Source organism: Tyto alba, unplaced genomic scaffold, assembly GCF_018691265.1.
Source record: "Tyto alba isolate M040663 unplaced genomic scaffold, T.alba_DEE_v4.0 Super-Scaffold_1, whole genome shotgun sequence".
Taxonomy (NCBI): domain Eukaryota; kingdom Metazoa; phylum Chordata; class Aves; order Strigiformes; family Tytonidae; genus Tyto; species Tyto alba.
In genome coordinates this window covers 11,588,161-11,608,680 of record NW_024881261.1, presented here as the reverse complement: position 1 = coordinate 11,608,680, position 20,520 = coordinate 11,588,161, and the positions used below count along the sequence as shown (strand labels likewise).

Below are 20,520 nucleotides of genomic sequence, written 5' to 3'. Positions count from 1 at the left end.
CTGCCTGGGGGAGGAGAGCGGGCTTTCTTGTAGTTAGATGGCAAAAATTTTACAGTTGGGAGGAGGTAGTGAAAAGGCCACATGACCAAGAAAGAAAGGGTCAATTCATTAGTCTGGCAGCCACTAAATTAAGAAAAGGCAAGTCGGGCTATTATATCAGAGGTATCTGAATTCAGTCAAAGACGATTCTGAAGTTGCTAGACTGATCTTGTGGTCAGTTTAAGCAAGCTTAACTAATTAACTGCTTTATTTTAGTTCATTGTGTAAGAGCTAGCTCCTAATAAATCACACTGCTTTGTAGAAACATGCTTGAAACAACTGTGCAAATACTAAATAGCCTTAGGAATGGTCTTATAAATCCATTGAATAATTCAAATTCCAATACTCATCCTCCTCCACTGCTGGTCTAGATGGAGAATAACTGCTGTTGCTATCTGTTTCTCTTTGAATAAAAGGGACAGAGATCTGTGTCAGATATACAAAGATGCCAGGATGGCTGATGACCCATGGAGATGATGTGATGCTGCGTGATCCTGCACGGGCAGTTGTCCTTTTCAGGAACACAGGAAATGCTACAGGTGTTAAAGGAACATTATGAAGGTTGCAAAGCCAAGCATTTTAAAGTTAGGCAATGTCCAAATGAAATTGCCAATGAAACCTTAATTCAGAATCTGTACACACGAAGGTTATGAAATGCTCATTAATTATATTTCCCCTCCTGTTCATTTCAATGTGATTGGCAGTAATTCAAAATGCTTACACTGTTCTATGGGTTTTCTAGGGCAACAGAGACTGAGGAACCACTGACTTACTCTCTGTGGATCTATCTTAAGGAAAGGCACTTAGTCACAGTACCACAAAGTTCAAAATATGGGCCTGTCAGTGTAGTCTCCTAACCCTGAGAGACCCTTAGCTAATACTTCTAAGGACTGTGACTCTCATACTTACCTTCTACACTGGGCCAGGTCTGTGTCAATGAAGATTTGGGGACAAACCGTGCTGATGGAGGCTGGGAGTAGGTTGGAGCTGAGCTCTCCAGCATCCAGTAGGAGGGTATAAAATTAACTACTCCATTTGTGCAGATTAAAAACAAATCTTGTGTGTATGAATTCTGCCTTTGCAAAAATGTCTGTTAGTTCTGATTGTTGGCACAAGTATTACTGTAGTATCGGTCTAATCTCATAAGACATATTTAAGGAATTGCAGCAGAAGGGTGGAATTGTCAGTGTAAATTTCTTGGCTGATTCCTTGTCTAGTGACAATTGTCCTGCTCTGCTTTATATCAGCTTTTCAGTTTTATATTTCATCATGAAAAGAGCAAAACAGGTTTTTTTTTTTGAGTATAAAGTAACATTTCTTTTAAATTTCAAATCATATTTTTGAAAGTGAAGCGAGTAGAAACAGAAGTGAAATCTCTAATAGAACTAGAGTATATGTAGCATGTATCCTCTGTACATGCTTCAAAGCAAGTGGGCAGTGGCACTTTGCACACAAAGTTTTCTCAAAATGTAAAGGTACAGTACACGGTCAACAAAATACTCAGATCTTCCCTATGCCTGGTGAATACATGCTATGGTATTTAATACAGAAGATGTAGTTATATGTAGACATCTCTGTGTGTGCAAGTAAGTTACACAAGAAAAAATTCTTTCAGATTCCAAGCTTTTCAGGGCATAGCGTGTGTTTCTACATCTTGTAGGGATCAGTGTACTGTCCACACAGAATGCTTTACTGAGTAATAACAACAAATAAACATCCAGTCATTGTAAGAAATATTATCACTGTGAAATTACACCTGGTTTCTGCCCTGTGACCCATAATGCTGTAAAGCCAATTCTGCTTTTAACGCTGCCCAGCATTTATTAGTAAAAAAGTATGTAGTGACATTGAACTGTCTGGTTTGCCAAAGAATCACACAAAGAAAACTGGCAGAACCCAGATAATCGGATGTGAATAGCCTTGTTTCACTGAAACTAGCCTTGATGGTTGCCAAAAGTTGTAAAAAACTGATAGAAATAGCAGATACTCAGATCTGACTATCTGATGTAGGAAACAGCTCCCAAATCTACTCATGATTTGGATTCTGCTGAGGTGGCTGCTGTTCCTTTCGAAGGTGAGCCAGTGGGATCAGTCCAGACCAGCAAGTACTAAGACCAATTAGTAGCCTCCTGCTAGCTTTAGCGTGTTTTAGAAATTAGACAGTTGAGTTACTACTGCAGTGCAGAATCCATCTAGGCTTGAAAGGAGAACTGATTGCAACCGGCTGAGAATTTAGCATTAAAAAGCTAACCCTTTCTCAGCAAAATACTGAAAGATCTGTTATAAGAAGTTGTCAAAGAACTTGCTTTTAAATCCCACCCGAAATCAAATGACGGCTGATCGCAGATGCTCTGTCACACTCCAGAGTATTTGTCTACACAGAGATATGGTTGTCACCTCCTGAATGGCTACCGCCATTTCTTGCAGCTCCCACGTACTCCTTGCAACGGCAGCTTGGTCGCGCTTAGCTTGTGGTATATCTTACATCAAGAATAGTCAGCACGTTGGTGCGAGGTTATAGTAGGTGCCAACTAGGGATGGTCCCGATTTTGTAGAAAAAGGAGACACGGGAATGTTGCAGTTCCCTGGCCCATCTCTTTCATAACGCCTCGGTAGCTAAAGGTGACCTGCCGCAGGAGCGGAGTAGCTGTGCTACACACATACAGCGCTGAGGAGAGCTTTTTCGTACCAACTCATCATATTAGAATTTCTGATCCTTTCTGGCCTGGGGGGGGTGTGTGTGTGGGGGGGGGGGTGTGAGAAAACTGTCCAGTTAAACTGTTGGACTGGTGGGAAAAGTGTGTGTGTGGGGGAGAAAACTCTCCAGTTAAACAGTTGGACTGGTGGGAAAATAGCTCCTATTTCTTATAATACTTTAACGAGCTGCAGCCAGGAACCGATGGAGCTATGGGCTGTCCTCCTCGCTTGGGGAAATCCTGACAGACGTTTGTGCCCGGTGCCCCGGCGGTGACACGACGGAAGGTTTCACCAGGACGTTCGGCCACGGGGGCTCGGGCCGATGAACCTGCCCCGGCCGCCCGACAGCCGCGGCGGTGGGCGCTGAGGCGGGGCGGCCCGGGACCCCGAGGGAAGCGGCAGAGAGCGCGGCGAGCCCCGCCCGGGCCCGCTCCCGCCCCGGGAGCCCGGGCGGCCCTCCCCATCCCCGCCGCCTCCCCGTCGCCAGGGGCAACCGCGCCACTTCCGCCCGCCGCCAAGATGGCGGCGGCGCCGTAACCTGGAAGCGGTCGGTGGCGCCGTGGCTCGGCGGGCCCGCCTCCGTGGTGCCGCGGGAGGTCTGTGGGCGGGGAGTCCCGTGACGGCTCGGTGCGCAGAGACGGTGGCCGGGCGGGGAGGGGGGGGGTGTCGAGCGCGCCTCGGGAGGATGGCGGAGCCGCACGGTACGGGGCGGCCGGGCGCGGGGGGGGGGGGGGGGGGGGGGGGGTGGCGGCGGGGCTCGCCGCTGGCGGGGGCGTCGGGACGCGCTGAGGCGGCGGCTGACAGCGGGCGGGGTGGGCCTGGCGGCGGCCGGGGGCGGCGGCGGGAGGCCGCGGGCACAAAGGCGGGGAAGGGCCTGGGCGGCAGGTAACCGCGAAGGGGGAGGGGAGGGGGGGTCGGCGGCGGCGGGGCTGCCCGGTGGGCTCCGCGCACCGGCACCCGGCGGGTGTGTGTGTGTGTGTGTGAGAGAGTGCGAGTGAATGTGTGTGTGTGTGCCCGCCCCGGGGGGGGCAGCCCCGCCCGGCAGCCACGGGGCCCGGGGCAGGTGGGCCAGGCCGGGCCGGGCCGAGCCGGGCTCGGCCGATCGCCCCGCTGGGCTCGGCGGCAGGGCTGCCCCGCTCCGCTGCGCTGCCGGGCGATGGCATCGACCAGCCACCGCCACCACAACAACAACAGAGGAGAAAAAAAAAAAAAAAAAAAAAGAAGAAGAAAAGGAGGAAGCTCCGTTTTACAGCCTCACCTCTTCTCCTCCTCCCCTCCAGCTCCCGGTACCGAGAGCTGGCAGAGAAAAATTTAAGAGACTTCGCGTGTGTGTGGTGGCACTGACACTCAGGGTAATGATTACCGGCGTTCAGGGTAATGATTACATCTGCTGCTGTGTGAGTGCTGTCCCCCACCCTCCCGTCTAGGCGTGAGGCTCTTTTCCTGTTTCACCCGATGTATTTATTGTGGCAGTTCTGATGCAGCCGGAGAGGCAGAATCTCATTTCAAAAGTCGTCGCCTTCCTGTCTAGCCAGGTGATTTTCCCGGTATTTGAAACGGAGATGTGTCACAGAGAAAGTAGTGTGGCAGTTTCCCGCATGTATTTGTGGCTGTGGAAGGTGTTTTCACTGAGTTGTACGTATCTTTCTCTAGGAGATGGTTAAAAAGCTGTAGTAACCTTAGGTAAGGTGAACGGCCTTGTGTGTTGACTAAAATTGCGCCCCGGTGTGAGCTTTACAGAAATTCAGCAGAACTGAAGTTTGGTGAAACTGTGTTGCTGCTTGACTTTACCGGCTTATTTAAGAGCAGGTACGGACATGGAATAAAAAGTCACAATGTGTGAGAAAACAATTACAAAGTGCTGAAACGGTACTAGTAATTTTTAACTGACATTTTTGTGATGGGGCTATGGAAGCATACGTTTTATTCAGTTCTGCACGTGTGCAGACACTTTCAAAGCAGAATATTCATGATCAAGGAGTTGTAATTGTGTGTATTGTCATTGCTGCAGTACCTGGGATTTTTTTTTTTTTTTTTTTTGACTATCAAAATAGAAATGAAGATAGTTTTAGTAATTACCTTCAGGGTCTTAATTTTCTATTGTTTCTTGTTTGAGTGTTTGACTTTCTACTTACTGTTTCTTTTTACCTTCTAAACTGGTGGTGTGTAGGTTTTTTTGTTTGTTTTTTTTGTTTTTTTTTTTTTTTTTTAACCACTAGTCATTTTGGATGCTTCTATTTATAAAATCAAGGGCTTAAAGTAGGTGGTGGTCAAATTAAGTCACACTTATTTACAGCCATATTTCAGGCATATGTTATATGGTGATCTTGATATAATCCTAGCCTGGTTTTGGGAAAGACTTTCTGTATTCTATGAATTTGTTATTACACTGTTGTGCATACGTTTTAATTTTAGTAACACCCTTATCCTCTTAATTCCTGTTGAATGATTTGGGTTTGACTATTTTGGTTTTCTATGTAATTATTCTTTGCTTTGGATGAGTAAAATGGGAGATTATTTTGCTAATTTGAAGCTGGATTCCTTTTAATTTAGGCTAATGTTTATCAGCCATCAGGATTTCTGTACGTGTGGCAAGGCAAAACATGTACATCAGGCAAAACTAATTTTATATATAATCTTGTAACACAGAGAGATGACTCCAGACAAAGCTCTCCTTGTGTCCACAGCCTTCCTTCGTGGAATACCGAGGAACCCTCAAAGAGGATGCTGTCTTCTGCCACATCTCTCTATTCTGCTCTTTCTAGAAATGTTAAACAATCCCCAACATTTTTTCTTAGGGGTGATCACAAGGGTAGGGTCGATGAGCAGTGGAGATGGCGAATAGCTGCTGTTCCCGGTCTAGTTTTTCCTTTCCAGCGTGACATATCCGTAAGGCAGGAGGTTCTGGGAGGGGCGTTTCTTTGTTATGTTGACACTTAAATCGCACTGACGGGTGTATTCTCCTCCAGGACTTTTGTTTGATTGAAGGGATTCCTTCAGACAACGAATATTTTCTCCAGCTGTCTTCCTGCACTCGTATCCTATGTGCAGAAATTAATTGCTTGGAAGGTTGCTGTGCATGTGCCTTTTAGGAAAACCCTTGGATTGATTGTTACTTGGCTGTAGCTTTCTAGAAAAGCGTGTTTCTGCTGAAGCGGTCGTGTGTGGCGGTCCCGGCTTGTCACTGCGTGAGCTGGCTGCTGCCGACTGGTGTATAGCACCTGTGAAATAGGTGGATGTATGTGCTTGCAGGTGTGCATGGTGCTCATGCACGCTAATTGAATTAAGGCTGTAAAAGTATCTTCTGCTTGTTAGGAGTGAGAAAGATCACGTTTTGTGATCCCTTCTTGGCAAGGCTGAGGAAGCCCTGCAAATAACTGAGCCCTCTTTCGGGAAGGTTTAATACGATGATAAGGAAATAAAACTGCATTAAGGCATCTTAGATGTTTCCAAAACACCATCGTGGAGAATCTGGGTGGGTGCTAAGAAGGAACCCTTTCTCTCTAGCAGCAGGTTTTCCTTCGTGTCTGAAGAAAGATGAAAACTTGTGTGTGTGAAGGGAGGTGAAGGCAGCGCTTGCCCCTTCCCCTCAACTGCCGCGGCCCCTGGGATGGCTTGCCCCTGATGCCAACCTCACCCTTGCCCTCCTCAGCGGGTGGGTTTTGGGTGGCTCTGTGCTTTGCCTGGGTGCAAGGTGGCTCCCAGCCCACAGCCAGTAACAGGTACCCGTGTCCAGCCTGCCATGCCCTCGTGCTCAGCTTGGCTAGCGGCATTTCCCCCACAAAATGCTTCGAGGCTCATTCCTTTTTACTTTATTTTTTTTGTGCAGCAGCTTTGTGGATGCTCTTTTAATTGAAGTGAGGCTTGCTTTCTTCTCTGTTGTTGTAACCTTGTATTTATTTTTACTGCATGCAACCACGTCTCGGAGAAGATATTTGTGTCTCTTTCTGGTGGGTTTGTGCGTATGTGTGAGAGGGCTGGGGAGGACACGGCAGCGAAGATTAAATAGCCAGTTGTAACTAGATTGTAGAGATAAAAAGAACCCTTGTTTACATTAAAATTGTAACGGCTGACATAGTCTAGTCTGATACAGTAGTTTTGTTATGTTACAAAATGTACCGGGATAAAATGTAACAGGTTGTATAATAATCAGGTAACGTTTGTGCTATTAGCCACTGACCTTAATTTACTTGTTTTTTGCTGCATTGCTTGGGCTTGACTGTGTTGTGAAATACACGTAACATGCTATTAAATCTTGGCATTCTCCAACACTAAATTTGTTTCAGTAAAGGCATTTTCACTATAGCAAAACAATGATCTCTGGATAAAAAGGGAATTTTAATTACTGGGATTTTTTCCATCATTAAGCTCTAGGTAACAGATATATTTTGTACGGAAATGCAGTGTTCATAATTTCTTTTAAAAAAGTAATTTTATACCATGTAGTTAATTTTAGACTGTTTTAAGATCATTGCAGTTTAAGTAGTACTTTATCTGTATTGCTCTACAAAAGAAATATATGAGAGAACAGAGCCTATCATATAATTGTATACATGCTGATTAGCGTGAGAATATGTTAAGAGGCTGTGAATTGGTGTAGATAAATACTAGGATGAACGATCAAAGAACTTCTTGAAACAATCTGGCATGCCTATATACTCGGTTCTTTTAGTATTGTTTTACCATTAAGGTGTACATGTAAAAAAAAAAAGCGGGGGGGCTTTAACATACTCGTTTGCCTTTTGCTTTCTCTACAAAAGCATAGTCTGTATTCTCAGAGTGGATGTACGTTAGATCCTGATTTGCACGCCTGCCTCCCTTTTTGTTACAAGAAGTGCTGGAGAGTATTTTTTGACACAGGAAAGTATGTCGCTGTTTTTTTTTTTTTTTTTTTTTTTTTTTTTTTTTAGCATAGTTGAAAGTTTGCTACTTGTCTGTTGGTGGTGTTGGGGTTTTGCAGAGAGGAGCAGCCCTGGGGAGGCAAGCTGTGCTCCAGCCCTGTTTGTTCATCTTGAGTAATATGTGACTGGTGCTTGCAGTAAATTGGTTGTAGCTTGCTCTTACCTTTGCCATGCTAATCCTCTGCGTGCTTTTGTGTCTTAAAATGCTTCATATTCTACGTATGATTAAGATGTATGTAGTAGTCCAGCAGACAGTATTTCCATGGAGCCCTGTTCCTTGTATCCCATAGATATTGTATCCGGTTCAGTGGACCTGCCTACCCTGTGGTCAGAGGCTTTTTGTTATGCATGCATCCTAATTGTTCTTTCTGTTGGCTTTGTACATAGGCTGAAGGGGCTGTGCACCATTGCAAATAGCCTTTCTAATACCTTATGCATTTGCATTATAATGGCTGCATAAATATTGCAGCACATCTCAGTTCACTCTCTCTTCTGCTTTGACTGCTAGGCTTTAAAATAGCTTCTTTCTGTAGCACAGATCTTGTTCGTGGTTGGTATTGCTTTGGGGAGGGGTTCTGAATCGCATCTTTATTAAATAGTGAAGCCTGTTTGCGATGAGGTGCAATTTTAACTTATCCATGTTCTAGTCTCCCACTCCTTTCAGCCCACAGGTTGATAAAGGCGCTTGGAGGAAAAAAAAAAAATAAAGCTTGAACAGTTTTTCACCAACTATTTCTAAACTCACTATATTTGGGATTGCAAAACGTGTTTGCTTTAGACTTGGTTTTGCATTTATTTCCAGAAATCCTATAGATGCCTGTGGGAATATTTTATGCATAAGGAATGTGAAATATTGTGCCACCATTGTTTTGGTGCTGAAACATTCGGTGACTTGTGACTAACTTTACCAGAAGCACCCCAAATTTCCTTTGAAAGTGTCAATACAGTGATGTGATGGAAAGCAGACACTCTTTTTGGGGAACTGGTGGCAGATTGCCATCATCATATACCTGTCAAAAGTTTGCTTTACAAAGTTGTTAAACAGAACACTGTTCAGTATCACTTACTTGACTCTTAGTGATAAGTAGATGCATACAGACTTTTAAAAATCATCATAGAATGCTATCTTTTAAAAGTTTGAATTAATTTCTTATAGCTACAGCCTTGTTATTAATGTATTGTGTCAAATTTTGGGAAGGGTAATATATTAAGCTATTTATATTTTTTGGCTAATCATTTGTAATCCTAGGGTTTGCTCTGTCTTACACAATTTAGTTTGTGAAAACTGCAGCAGGAAAGGTATGTTTAAATCAAATGTTCATTATTTTTTTTTTTTAAATATATCTGATGTTAGTAGCTTGTCGCTCTCATTTGTTTGCACATATTAAAGCAGTAGTAGTTGTTCAGGTTAAGGATATGATGAATGACCCTGTTGTTGGAACTAACGTTATGAAAACAGTTTTCTGAAACAGTAAGTGATACTATTGCAAGAAACCATAAATTTACTGAGAACTTCTTTATGATGATTGATGATTCACTTATATATGAAGTTTTCTGCATAGTGCTGCAAACAACATACGTATTACTATAGTATAGTATTTTTAACACTTTCTGTCAAAAACTTGTCTCTACTAGAAGTTTAGAATAAGTATTTATAGTGATGAGCATGAAAATACAAGGTTAAATAATGTGAAGTGAAAGAATAAAAATAATCTTGAAATTCTGATGCCTGAGAACGTTAAGCTATAGTATATTTATATTTCACGTGTACTTGGATTTTAATTATCCATTAGATGTTACAGATAGTGTTGGTTTGGTACTTCAAAAAATACGGCAAAACCACTTTAGGATTTGCTATTGTATTTAGATTTATGATTTTGGTGTTTCCATCCTAATAGGAATTAGTATTAAATCATAAATTGAAAAGGTGTTTCATGACAGTTTGAATGGTCAGAATGAACCGTTGGTCTGGCATGTTGTGTTGGCTGGGAAGAAAAATAAACATATTTATTACTTCTATAAAGAAATACCTGACTGGCAGCCAAAAACACCAGGGTCCAATATTTATTTGTAGCCAAGGTGCAGCTATGATGGTGAGGAGTCAGACTTCTCTCTTTTTCCTTTCCTTTCTTTCACCTGTGTCCCAGTCATCTAAATCTTGGCAAATAGGGGATTTTGCTTTCTTCAGTATGAAGCCTCTCTCCAGTGACTAGCAGTAGTGGTAACCTGTCTAATTGTGGCATGTGAACTCTCCAGTCTTCTGTATAAGAAGATTTCTCACTGGTGTATTTTTTTTGATGCTGAAAGTTAGGTTATAATATGTTTTGTAATACACAGCATGAATCGTGCTTATTGATACTTGTCCTGTGAGGAAATACTTATGTTGTGTCAAAATACCTAAGGCAAAAAAATACTCTTTTTTTCTGTTTTAACTGTTGCATAGATTTTTTTTTTTTTTTTTTTTTTTTTTTTTTAATAAACGAAAGCAATTCAGTAAGTCACTAAGTTAAAGCTTGTATAGCTCAGCAGTGAAGGTCCTGGTAAATCTGTAGATGATTGGCTAAAGCTATACATAAAGTGCCACTGCTGGTGCTGAGTAAAGTGCTTTGTGTTGTGAAAGGGTTCTGGTTCTTAGCTTCAGTCTTATTTTTTCTTCATGTTATACCTAATCCAGCAAAATACTGGAGTACATTCCATTCTGATTAAAAAAAAGTATAATAAAAAAAAAATCCTATAATCCCTCTCAGTGTCTCTCCCCCCCCCAACACCTAAAACCCACCAGTCAACTCCCAGCTGTCCAAGGCAAGGAAGTAATTGAGTAATCCTTATTCACTTCATTAGATGAACTGTTGTATTTCTGAAATTGTGATGGTAGGATTTTGTGCTCTTTTATATTCCCCTTCCCCCTCCTCCTTGAGTCAGCCACTGCAGAAAAGCAGAACTGTGCGTTTCTTTTAATTCTAAGGGATAACTGCACAGAGAGGAATCGTCTTCAGATTGCTGTAAATGCCAAGTCCTGTTTAGAAGCATTTAGTTACATGGAGTCACTGTGTGTAGCAGAGAGAAAATGACTTCACTAGCAAACTATATGGCTCCTGGAGGCGTCAGGTGGCTTAATATGTAAACAAAAGTCCACAGTCAAAAATAGATCTTTATAAAAAGAAATAGTGCAAAAAAGTGACCTCCTAAACAAGGAAGTGAAGAGCTACCAGGGAATCCATCTGTGTAGTCCTGCAAAATGCTGATCATAGCAGAATATGAAGGACTTACCATGAAAACCCATTTTGTTGTTGCTTCTGACGTAGAGTACAGGACTTTTAAAAATGGTTCTTGTAGAGAAATGATTATAAAATCAAAGGGTTTAAAGCTGGGAAAAATCCTATAAAATATGCATAATTTGGAGTGATTTGCACAGTTTTCTTATTGAAGGGATAGATGGGTTAAATGAAGCCTCAGTTCAAACATTTTTGTTAACACAGTAAATCTGTTCCAATTACTCTTCCAATAGATTTTAAAATCTAATGGATATTGTACAGAACTTGCAAAACCTAAAATATTATTTATTAAAGAGAATTTTATAATACTGTCAGTTGCATGAGCTATATTGAATTTAAGATTCTAGATGATCCCTTTTCATGAAAAGGGAAATTTATGTTTGTAAATAACATGAATTAAGGTACCTGGGAACTTATCTTTGTGTAGCAAAGTTAGTTCTGGTAAGTCTCTCTGACTCTTCTGAACTCTTGTACAGGGTGCAGATGACGGCAGATTTCAGGTTATTATAGTTGTTTTTTATGGTGGGCTAGATATTTGCTTTTTGGAATATTCAAACAATTGTTTGGCAGCTTTCTTGATAGCATATTGTGTGTGGCAGGCCTAGTTAGGAAGGAAACAAAAGTTTAAATATTATAGCTATGAGTTGTAATTCACATAAATATAACAACCTGGATTTTTTTTTTCTCCATGACTTCATCCATAAATTTATTTGTTCTGTCGTAGGTCATTATTAGGCACATTTTTACAGTAATCATTTCTCTTCTCTCTTCCCCATAAGGTCTTCAGATACATGTTGGTAGTTATTTCTTGCATTTAAACTGTATATGGTCTTGTCTTTTAAAACTGGCTCTTTGCAATCCAGCTCTTTCGAGAAGCCCTAAGTCATACCCAAACAGATATCGAGGTCTCAGTTACATGCTCTCACTGTAGTATCATGTTTTCTTCTTCTTCTAAACCAAGATGCTGTTTATTGAACCAATTAGCTGTTGGGTGCAAGCCAGAACTTTCTCCTGAAATCAGAATTAATGAATAAACAAATCACACTGGAATGCTTTCTGTTCTCAATGGACAGTGACAGTTAACGTGTGACAAGGATGCAGTTTGTATCCTGCAACCTCGGTGCCCGTGTGTGTCTGTGTCTGTACTTGGTATGCCAAAATCAGTAGGGTAAACTTTTGAGTATGGATCACACGTTCACATCATGTATTTGGTGGTATGTCTGTCTTGGAATGTTTTTGAAACCATTCCAGCTCTTCTGCAGCCAGCAGATGGGATGCATACGCCTTCATTAACAAGCAGTTAACTCCGCTGGTACGACTGAATTTTCATCGTGCTCTGGGTCTCTGACTTGGCTCTTTCTGCTTTCCAGCTCCCACTGTTTGTGTCTCTAAGAAGAAATCGGTGCTAGCATTACATGCTCCTGCCCTCCTGTGGTAATGAAAACCTAAAGGTTTTTCTTAAAATCAGGTTATGTAAAAATAAAAGAGAAAGAGAGGAGAACAAGGAACTAGTTTCTCTCTTCTGCTTGCATCTCTCAAGATGTACGGTTGCTTTTGGTGAAGTGCTCTGCTTCAAAAGCCCAGAGAAAATCCTAGTTATTTCTAAACTTGCAGTTACAGTATCAAAAAGACCTGGTAGTCTTTTAGAGCTTTGAATTAACCTTCTGGCCTTTTTGTGATATGCACTGTCCCTTTTGTATGAGAGAAACTAAAGCATAGAAATTACAGGGAAGATTTTTAACAGCAGCAGTGGCAATGGGATTGCTCTGCCTTTCCTGCTATGAGCTGGTGGGAGCTGAAACCCAGTAACAGCACGTGCCTTGGAGAGCCCACCTGGCCAGGTGACCCCCGCCAAGCTCACCACGAGTAAGGAGCAGAGGTGGATCCAACCCCAAGCTCCTCATTCCTGGACAAGCAAAAGATGGAGCAAGGCAAATGGCTGCAAAACCGTTACTGCTGTGAAATTTTTGTTGGCAGTGAAAGCCGCAGAGAGTAGTATGTTAGATCTTTGAGCATGCGGTATGATAACAAGTAGCCATGCTGCCTGAAAGGATCTTGAAGTGGCTGTAGTCTGTATAGTCTGTATGTGACCTCTTGTTTCTTTCATGATCCTTTGTATTAGTAATACTAAAAGAAAGCTGCTCTCAGTTTCAAAGCTAATGGTGTATATAAACTAAGGACATACAACTGCAGTCTCTTCAGGCAAATGTTTATGTGTTATTCTCAACATGTAAAGTGTTGGAACAAGAAATCTATGTTTGTCACAGCTTTCACTCCTGTGACTTCCAATGTCTACTGAAACTGTTTTTTTTTCACTTAAACCTGCTTTGTGTTATCAGGGACACTTTCACAGTTGGCACATCATTGGTTCTTTGGGCTAGCTTGTTGGATGTCTTTCAGAAATATTTAATATAAACTGATCAGTTGTGTGCCATGGTAATTTAAAAGTATGCTTTAGAGCTGCTTCTACTGATTTTCCCCATTGTTTTGTCCTATTACAATGTAATTTTTGGTCCCACTTCATCTTTGAAGCCACTTAATTAACAGTGGAAACACATTATACTCATTTCCATCAAAAATAAATGCTCCAGAATAAGTTTCTCTAATCTCTGCTGTAAGTTTCTTATTTTGTGACACAGAAACCAGTTAATGCAAGGCAAAAGGGTGTAGAAGAGCATGAAAACTACTCATTGCTGCTGCTTGTCTCTGTCCCTTTACCCCAGGGTAATGTGAGGTATACTGCCTCCATTCATCTTAACCAAGAGTATGTGTGCATGCATGAACTTTCTGCAAGTAACTGGTATGCTTCAACCGTTGAGTTACTCTGTTTGCAAGTCTGTCTAGAGGTATAAAGTTTGCAAATAAAAGTAGGGGGAGAGGGTGTGGAGGGTTTGTATGTGAGTGCTACTTTCACAATGCTGCTGATTGTTATCTAAGGCTTTTTCTAAATAGAAATCTAATAATGATTTGAACTTTTCTCATGCACTTTTTCAATAATAAAGCAGTGACTTGTTTGTCATGTGTGGAGATAATGACCAAAGGATGATGAGCTACAGAGAGAGTTCTGCATGGGTTGTGTGTGGCTGGAAAAGCTCATGGACAGAATTTCAGGTTGTCTAAGTGCAGAGCATAAAACGACTGCTCAGACCCTTTCCTCCCTATGAAGAGTAAGCTTTCTTTCCTCTCTGAGCAACTTTCTCAAGCAGCAGAGGGTGAGATGGGCAACAGCCTTGGATACCTATTTTACTTATGATTTTTATATAAATTCAATGTTGTATAACCTGGTTTATGAACTAAATGAGAGACTAAGGAACTAGTTACCAAGTTTACATTTGTGAAGTTGTACTTTGATTTCTTTTCTGTATGCACTGAAGGTATGTGTATATAGTCATCCAGTGCAAATGCGTGCTGCTTTTCACTTACCAAAACTAAATGGGCAGAACTTGATTAATAGAATAGAATTAATGCTGGAAATATTACTTTCTCCCAGTTTTTGACCACTTTTCAGGTGATTGTTCTAATACGAGGTTTACATTGATCCATTAGAGGTATAAAAATTCTAAAACCCCAAAATTTAGGATTTATTTGGATTCTGATTTTTCCTTGCTAACAGAACTCTAATTACCATCTGGTGAGCATGGTAAATTCTGTTACCAGTCAGATGGGGGGACTGGTTGTATTGTCCTTTTTCTTCATCTGATATGACCATGGGCACTTTAAGAGTACTGTTTGGTTGTGATTATTATTAATATGCAGCTTTTAGCACTGCCTAGTGCTTGCAGCCTAATGTAAATAAAATATCCCATCTTGAAAAGCAGTGACAAAGTGAAATGAGTTTTTCTGACATGAAAGCGTAAACGTGTGATCACAGAGCAGACTAATTAGCCAGTTTAAGGAATTTAGTTCTATTAAGTCAAGATTTTCATTTGCCTATAAGGTTCACTTTTCAGTATGAGGTGTTCTGATATGCTGACACCATTGTAATTGTACCATTATAAGTGAAATTATATATAGGTAACAAGAAGGCGGGGATTACTTTGCACTGTTTGTGAAGTTCATAAATTCACTTGTGGATCGCTCCCTGCTTTATTTTGGCACTTCTGATGACATGTAGTGGTTCTTGAAGGATTAGTGTGGCTTTTATGCAAGTCTTTTAATATTTGAAAAAATATCTAGAAATAATAGATAACAAGCTGAGAACTCCTGATGATGATACAGGTGTGCAAGAAATTTTAACTGGAACAGATGGTATTTTTTTTCGGCTCCATTTAGATTTTCTGGTTTATCTCTCTTTCTTTTAATTTTATTTATTTTAAATAAGACTTCAAGACTTAAGCATGCTCATTGTAATGGTCTTGCTCTCTAGAAATTTCTGTTGCTTTCCCCCTCTTCGTCTTTAGCGAAATTTTATTTTATGTGCTTGATGTATACCTTAACCTGAGCAGTATTCTGTTGATGCACTGTTTGAAAAACTATATAAAAGAAAAATCCAGGAGATGCTGGGTTGATGTTGGGCTATGGCTGTAACTTCTACTTCTTGTTGAAGTGTTTGTATTAATTCTCCTAAGAAGACATTTTAGTTGTTAGGTTCTTAATAGTTAAATTTCAGTGAAAGCACAGATTTTAACAGCTTAAAAAAACCCCACTTAACCAATGATGATGGTGTTTTCTTGCAGTAGTCTCAAGTTTTAATGTTGTTTTTTGAAGATACCTATGGTGAACAGCTGGTCTTTCTACTGTAGTTCCTCTAGTGTAAAAATTCAGGTGTCCTCTGTTGGCTTCACGTTTGGTTTCTGAGTGTAAGGATGTGCAAGTTTTTGAATCTTCTCGTAAAAGATAAAAGCACTGTGTCACTTAGCTGAAATAGTAAAATTTTACATTTTCCTTTTACTTTAGCACTACTCTAAATAATGATTTTATAGAAAAATGATCTAATTTCACTGATGATTGAGTTGCTGTTATTTTTGTTTGTTTGTTTTTTGAGAGTTGCTCCCTAGTTCTGTACCTGTGCTTGGGAATTGTTTATTGGTATATGAATACAGATCCCAAAAGAGTGATCAAATGCCATTACTGTTTGCAATTATTTCCGATCCCAGAGGGGAAACCCAAATAGGTGCAGCCTGTAGGGATCTTATTTTGCCCTAGGGGTCTGTAACAGTTCCGGTTTTACGGTATACTGGGTTTGTAGTAGTATTTAAATTGGTTGCTGATAGTTGATAACTGAATCCCAAATTCCGAGAAAGATAAAACTCTAATTAACCGATACTTTTATTTTTCATAGATGCTAGGTTTTCTTTTTGCTGATCTAATGTAGTGTGGAAAGTGAAGCAGCCATTTCCTTCTTGCTTTTTCTGGTCTCTCCCAGACACTGAAAATACTGCGTTTGTGGTGCCATGTGCAGATATCTGAAGTCTGATTTATGATCACATGAACTCTGTAAGGCTCATTCTTAAACAAAACCCCAAGCCTTTTAAGCTTAGTTTTAAAACTGACAGGTTTTTTAGTTTCGTATCTGCTGAAATTATTTTTATGGATATCTTGCATTTATTTGTCTTGCTCTCATTCACATGGAAAAATATCATCTACTAAGCGGTGATTGTTAGTAAGTTCTGTTGCATTCTAGGGATTTTTGTTTCTATTTAACGTTCAAGCTTTTGTATCTCTATTAGCAGTTTCATACCTTGTATATGCAAGCATGAATATTATGTTGGAGCACGCAGGGCAGCATAGCTTGGCCAGAATTGCCTTGCAGGGCAATGATTTGCTTTCTTTTTCTGAAGGATGCATGGAAGGGCTATTTGGGCAGCAAATACTTCAAGCACTGAACTTTTTATTAGTTAACACTTTGTATCCTCATCTAGGCATACTAGTACCATAGCCAAAGGATGGAGGGATAGGCAATTTTCTGCAGATTCCTACAGAATTATGATGTGATTGTAAATATAATAGAGGAAGTGGACCCACAGAAGCATCCCTTGAAGGTGTCACATTCTTCTGGGAAGAAATTAAGAGCTCTTGAATTAAAATGGTAGTTTATTAATAAATACTAGAAGTAGAAAAGAGATGGTACCGCATAAGATCAAGCATGCTGAATGTAGCCTGCAGTACTGAGCCTGACTGTGGCAGGGATCATCTGGCCTGGATTTAGTGGTGATATTATTTGCTCCGTAAATTAAGCTAGAGCTTGGTTGTGAGAGAAGTGAGCAGTGAAATAGTATCATCTGCACAGATCTGACATGAGGAATTTAGGAGTTAGAGGACAGCACAGAATGTGTCAAACAGTAGAGGCTGTGATTAAAACCTTTCAGTCATGCTTCCAAATGGTAGTCCTCACAAGCACAGATCAAATTTAGCCTTAGCAAGCAAGAATAATTTTAAATTAAAATTTACTTGTTTGTATCATGTCAGGATTTGATCCCCATAGGATGCTGATTTAATAGAAAGTGATTTTATGTGTATCTTCATTATTTAAAAAAAAAAAATTTAAAATGCATGTTTATAGCATTTAATTATACTTTAATACTAAGCCGATACTGAAAATTGTCAGACCAGTTATGTTACTCACTGTCCGTGTAAGAATTACAGAAACTTTTGGTTTGGTAGGTATTTGTGTGATACAGACAAGCAATATTCAGCTCTTCAGATTGCAGCTTCTTCTCTACCTTCTGTTTGAAGAACTATTGTCAGAGAATGGAAGAAGGGGAGGAAGGAGGAATTGTGGGGGAGAGAAGCTGCCCCCGTTTGTACAACCTTATGTCCAAGAATCACAGGAGCCGGAGGCTGGCAGGGAGGAGAGGGTTTCGTCAGACACATGCTAATCCTTCATCTCTGTGCAGGAATAAAACACTTGATATAATTTGTCTGTTTCTTGCCTTTCAGCAAAGGAGGGATGGAGAAAGTCTTGGGACAGGATCGAGGAATATGGCATTGGCATGTCGTGCCCTGCTGCAAAGGGAGTGTATGCCGAGAAGGGGGTGTTAGCTGTGCTGTTTTGCAGGGGATATGCCAGTTTGGGTCCTGCTCCCCACACCCCCTCCAGTTCTGTTGTCCTGCCTGTCTGTTACCGCGCTCTGGTCATTATTCCTACACATTATCACACTTACAGTTCCTTGCAGTCCTTACCCAGTACTCCTGTCTCACTTCAGGGAAACGCTGGTGGTTGTCGTCTGTCTTCTACCTGTACCTGTATTCATGCTACCTTTCTGGTTCTTTCTGTTTTACTTGGAAGTGTCATTCTGTTGTTTTGATTCCCTTCCCACTGTTTTGGGAATAGCTGAGTAAAAAAAGGAACAAAGATGTAGCAAGTATTTGTTAAAATTGGTTAACTCCCTTGTTAAACTAATTCTTATTTATTTATTTTTAGATGTTCTGGTGCCTCTCCGGTGTTTTAGCTTCTTTTTTCGTTCTATTCAGGAGCTCTTTCCTCACTTCCTCTGTATCTTCATAGTGTTCATATATAAATATAGTACCCTGATTTTGAACATATTGTTTTGGAGCACTTTGTCGTACTAAAATTTGCTCAGTCCTTCTAGCTGGTTCATGAGTCTGTGCACCTTTTCTGAGTGCTTTCTGCCCATGTCTAATACTTTTTGGATTACGCTTGTTTTGAAAAGGGCTAATTCTCTTTTAATCTGGATTACTTCAACCTGTACTACTCATGTGAATGTCACTTGGCTGGTTGAACTACCCATCTCCCGCCCTGTGCATCAATGCAAAAATCTAGGCTCCATCACTTTGGCGAGCTGTGCAGCGGAGGTTGGGTGCGGTACAGGGATGCGCTGCAAGGAGCTGGGAGCAGTCCCCGCCTCTGTGCAGCTTGGAGAGGAGCAGATGTGGACAACCCAAACGCAGTGAATCACCTCGGGTCACACAGTCTACTGCAATCCTCTGGTCCACTTATTTAATATGTACGGATTTTGCAAGGTACAAGTGTCTGGAGACCAGCAGGTCTTGTGAGGCACTGTGGTGTGCCTGTGCTAGTGTAAAGGTTGAATTTTTCTCAATCATTTGTTTTACAACTTTTCAATGTTCACAGGTGATTCCTTGCCAAGTTACTTAGACATTTAAATTGATGTCTTTTTTGTGTGTCTAAAACAAAGGGCAATTAGGTGTCAGAATGTTATTCATTATAAATAGGCATACAGTACATTTTTTTTTTTCTTAATTTATTGTATTTTGCTAGGACAGTGGTATGAACTTTCATGTAGCTCTAAGATACCCTGCTTTTTCATAATTGTTTTCTGATTTCCATTAACTTATTAGAAAGTGGTGAGGTAAAAATTTTATTATTGCATCATATTTGTAGTGTTGTTAATGCAATTTATATGTCTAAATTTTTTCTATGATTTTTTCACATTAACGTTGCTGCTACTTTGTACTTCTACAATACACAAGCCTTTCAAGTGTGCTAAGGAGTATATCATCCAGTTGATTTTTGGCAAGCAGAAATTATGTTTTTCACTATTTCTAGTAAAAATGTCATTGAAGACCTTTAGTTTTTTTAGAGAAAAAAAAAAGAATGCCTCATCTGAACAGATTTTGAAGAATCTGTTTGGAAGGGATCACAGTGGTTTTCTTTTTTATTTTTTTTTTTTCTTCTGAAGGAAAACATCTTGTTCGTGTGAAGATACACAATTTATCATGCATTTTCCAGAATTTTTAGTATATGTGAAATAATCTTTGAATCAGGCTCCTAGTTATGAGCAGGATGGTAGTCAGTGTCCTTTGGAGTCTTTTGGGTGTGAGACTGGGGCTTAAGGTGTTGTGTGGTAAGGCTTCTTGACAGCAGGAGTGAGCATGAGGAGTATTTGTGGCAGATCTGGACAGCACATGGTTCTTCATAGGAAGGTGAACACAGCTTGCTTTCTCTTCTGTGTTTGTTGCAGTTTATCTTCTATCCTGGGAAAGAAATCTCTGGGATCATCACTGCAATCTGTAAGAATGTGGATGAACTTGCATGAAATTCAAATGTTGTCATTCTTGTTTCTTTTTGTAATGCTAATGCATTAAATATTGATTGGGGAAAAAAACCCATGTAAAAACTAAATAAAAATACCCTAAGAAGTTATGAAAATTAAGTTTGCAGTATAAAGCAGTCAAAATTAGATAGGTGTGAACGAGATGGCTTCTAGTGCTTTAGGTGACTGTGCCTGTCAGAATGTGTTTAATACACCTCCAATTACCACATACTTTTGCCTCCTTTAAGACCCTTTCTCTATGCAGTGTGTAGGAGCAGGAGTGGTGTTTTGTTGACTGATGACTGTCTCAGTGTTTTTCTATCTGTGATATTCTCTTACGTGGAGTTTCTTACCAGCTGCTTTGTGCCCACCGGCCTCCCATTCTTGTTCCAGCCCCTGCCTGTTCCTCCCTTCCCCATATTTCTCAGCTTGCCTGTGTTCCGGGAAGGAGATTTTCTCCTCTGCGTGGTTGCTGTGACCCCATGGAAAGTGGGGAAGATAGTAGGAGGGTGTCTCAGCCGGGTAGGAAAGGCCTGTTCAGCCACTGTGCATTTAACTTGCTCTGTGGGAATGCCTTATATCAAAAGAAGTTGGTGTGTAGGAGTCGAGGAGGTGAAACAAGCTCAGGGTTTATGAAATACTCAGCAATTT

General features: G+C 40.7%; 1 protein-coding gene across 3 annotated transcripts in view; it reads left to right on the top strand.

The window, feature by feature from the left end:
* The first annotated feature begins 3,284 nt into the window (after positions 1 to 3,284).
* SHOC2 (SHOC2 leucine rich repeat scaffold protein) overlaps positions 3,285 to 20,520 on the top strand; it is a 70,562-nt gene continuing 53,326 nt past the window's right edge. The window contains exon 1 of one of the 3 annotated variants that reach the window (XM_032988674.2): positions 3,285 to 3,363. The gene's annotated coding sequence lies outside the window, so the exon portion shown is untranslated. Of the gene's footprint in view, positions 3,438 to 3,746; positions 4,089 to 20,520 lie in introns of those variants that run through there. The other 2 variants (XM_032988673.2, XM_032988675.2) reach the window with 2 other exon arrangements.